Source organism: Salmo salar, unplaced genomic scaffold (genome assembly GCF_965601325.2).
Source record: "Salmo salar unplaced genomic scaffold, fSalSal1 ptg000129l, whole genome shotgun sequence".
Taxonomy (NCBI): Eukaryota; Metazoa; Chordata; class Actinopteri; order Salmoniformes; family Salmonidae; genus Salmo; species Salmo salar.
In genome coordinates this window covers 1831706-1835000 of record NW_027675318.1, presented here as the reverse complement: position 1 = coordinate 1835000, position 3295 = coordinate 1831706, and the positions used below count along the sequence as shown (strand labels likewise).

General features: G+C 41.0%; 1 long non-coding RNA gene across 1 annotated transcript; it reads left to right on the top strand.

Annotated features, from left to right (window-relative positions):
- Positions 1–244: 244 nt before the first annotated feature.
- Positions 245–1512, top strand: LOC145866063 (uncharacterized). Its single transcript, XR_014383143.1, has 3 exons — positions 245–495; positions 1063–1179; positions 1440–1512. It is a non-coding gene; the product is annotated as an uncharacterized LOC145866063 (long non-coding RNA).
- The last annotated feature ends 1783 nt before the right edge of the window (positions 1513–3295 follow it).

The window sequence follows — 3295 nt, the reverse complement described above, 5'->3', positions numbered from 1 at the left end:
TGTTAACCACAACCAACATGCTGGATCTCTGTTTAGGGGTCACTGTGTTAACCACAACCAACATGCTGGATCTCTGTTTAGTTGTCACTGTGTTAACCACAACCAACATGCTGGATCTCTGTTTAGTTGTCACTGTGTTAACCACAACCAACATGCTGGATCTCTGTTTAGTTGTCACTGTGTTAACCACAACCAACATGCTGGATCTCTGTTTAGTTGTCACTGTGTTGACCACAACCAACATGCTGGATCTCTGTTTAGGGGTCACTGTGTTAACCACAACCAACATGCTGGATCTCTGTTTAGGGGTCCTGTCTCTAAAATGAGTGTCTCTGGGGAGAGAGAGGAGGGGGGTCCTGCCTCTAAAATGAGTCTCTCTGGGGAGAGAGAGGAGGGGGGTCCTGCCTCTAAAATGAGTCTCTCTGGGGAGAGAGAGGAGGGGGGTCCTGCCTCTAAAATGAGTGTCTCTGGGGGACATGATACCAAAGCTAAGAGGTGAGCTGACTATTTTGTTTAAGAATGTATATTCTAAAACGTTTGTTAATCAGAAGGTATTTCTTATGGGTACATTCTATATAACTGTTCAAGATTTTAGATGTGTGTGTGAAAATGTGTTTTGTTGCTAAATGCTGTATATCCATTGTTTAACAGGAATGGAATGTTGGTATCCTGTATATCTGACTGTGATATGTGGTTGTCTCACCTAGATATCTTTAGATGAATGCACTTACAGATGCCATCTCTTAATTTGACCCAGTTTCTCACAGCAGGAAAACAGCAGCAAATGTGTTTGTTCGTGTGGATTGTAAATTAAGGGACATTTTTTGTAGTGGTTGATCCATTTTTTTCATCAAATCAAGTCTGACATTTTGAAGTGGAAATTACAAACGTTAGAAGCCTTTATAAAGCCTTGCAGTGGTTTAATAATTTCTTTAAACAATAAAATTACATTTCCCAACATTTCTGAAAATGGATATATAGCATTTTGGAATGAAACACTTGTTTCCCCATCTGAGATCAGAGTAGATGAGAGATGTAATGTTTGTCTCTGTTGTGTTGAAGACCAATCAAGCAGGAGAGACCAGCCTCCCCTGTACCCAGCTGTGTGTCCATGAAGAGTGACTGGTCCATGTGTACACCTATATACTTTAGAGAGGGAGACTTTTCTACTGAACAAAGGTAAGAAGAACTCATGGGTCATGGTCAGTGAGTTAAACAACACTGTCTCTAGTCATTTCTCCTCTCCCATTTTCACATTTCTTTTGGTTGTTTTCATAATCCATAGGCTAATACTTTAGTCCATTTTCATAGTCCTAAAACAGTGTGTGTGTGTGTGTGTGTGTGTGTGTGTGTGTGTGTGTGTGTGTGTGTGTGTGTGTGTGTGTGTGTGTGTGTGTGTGTGTGTGTGTGTGTACTGTAATCTCATGTTTTGTCCACAGAAACCAACAGGATAGATCAGAGTCAGAGATTCTCAGTGGTCAGTCTTCCCAGAGGCATCAAACAGACCTGGACTCTATATTCAGTGTATGTGATCCTGTTATTAACATTTGTTTTAGTTTACTTCAAGTAAAGTTGATCTGTCAATTATTCATTAATGTGTTAATGAGAAAGCATTTCTTCTCTTGCTTAACTTATTTACTTGATTTATTTCAGTTGCTTGAAGAGAAAATGACGACATTTGTGAAGAACGAGCTGAAGATGTTCAAGAGGATTCTTAGTCCAGAACTCCCAGAAGGCTATGAGAGTCAGAAGCAGGATAAGGAAGTGGTGGATGCTGAAGATGAGAAGCAGGAGAGCAGTGCCAGAGAGGGGGCTCTGAAGATCACACTGCACGTCCTGAGGAAAATGAACCAGAAGGAGCTTGCTGACACACTGGAGAAATGTAAGATCTGTCTGCCTCATGATGAATGCTGTTTTATAACATTTAAAAGCTGTGGCTAAAGTACAGCTAAAGTAGCTGTGTAACTCAATGATATTGTAGCAGCCTTAACACAACACCTAGTGACCTCATCAAGTAGCAGCAGGGATGTGTTGTGTTGATTAATTTAGAGAGAGAGAGAGAGAGACAACATTAATAATACCATCAATAATACCAATAATAATATAATCAGTCACACCAGTCTGTAATGGATTATGAAAATATTTACACAATTATACAGTCAGATAAGAGAATAAATGATTATAATTTAAAATGTTATAACAGTCCTACAATACTGTAGGCATTAAAACAGACATAATATTAATATCCTCTGTGCTATTTCTTCATTCAGATGAGCTTGCTGTGATTTGCCAACGTGAACTCAAATCTAATCTAGAGAAGAAGGTTCAATGTGTATTTGAGGGGATCGCTAAACAAGGAAACCCAACACTTCTCAATCAGATCTACACAGAGCTCTACATCACAGAGGGTGGAACAGGAGAGGTCAATAATGAACATGAGCTGAGACAGATTGAGACAACAACCAGGAAACAAGCAAGACAAGAGACTGCAGTCAAATGTAACGACATCTTCAAACCCCTAACTGGACAAGACAAACTCATCAGAACTGTGCTGACAAAGGGAGTCGCTGGCATTGGAAAAACAGTCTCTGTGCAGAAGTTCATTCTGGACTGGGCTGAAGGAAAAGCAAATCAGGATGTCCAATTTATATTTTCATTCCCTTTCCGGGAGCTGAATTTGATGAAAGGGGACAAACACACTTTGATTGAACTTCTTAATCACTTTTCAATGGAAACCAAACAATCAAGAATCTCCAACTACGGCAAGTACAAAGTTCTGTTCATCTTTGATGGTCTGGATGAGTGCCGACTGCCCCTAGACTTCCAGAAGAACAAGATCTGTTGGGACGTCACAGAGTCAACCTCAGTGGATGTTCTGCTGACAAATCTCATCAAGGGAAATCTGCTTCCCTCTGCTCTCCTCTGGATAACTACCCGACCTGCAGCAGCCAATAAGATCCCTTCAGGGTGTGTTGACCAGGTGACAGAGGTACGAGGGTTCAATGACCCACAGAAGGAGGAGTACTTCAGGAAGAGATTCAGTGATGAGGACCTGGCCAGCAGAATCATCTCACACATAAAGACATCAAGGAGCCTCCACATCATGTGCCACATTCCAGTCTTCTGTTGGATTTCTGCAACAGTCCTCGAACACATGCTGAAACATAAGAGAGAAGAGATGCCCAAGACTCTGACTGAGATGTACACACACCTTGTGGAGTTTTATACCAAACAGAAGGATGAAAAGTATCTTGGGGAAGAAGAGACAGGTCCACACTGGAATAAAGAGAGCATT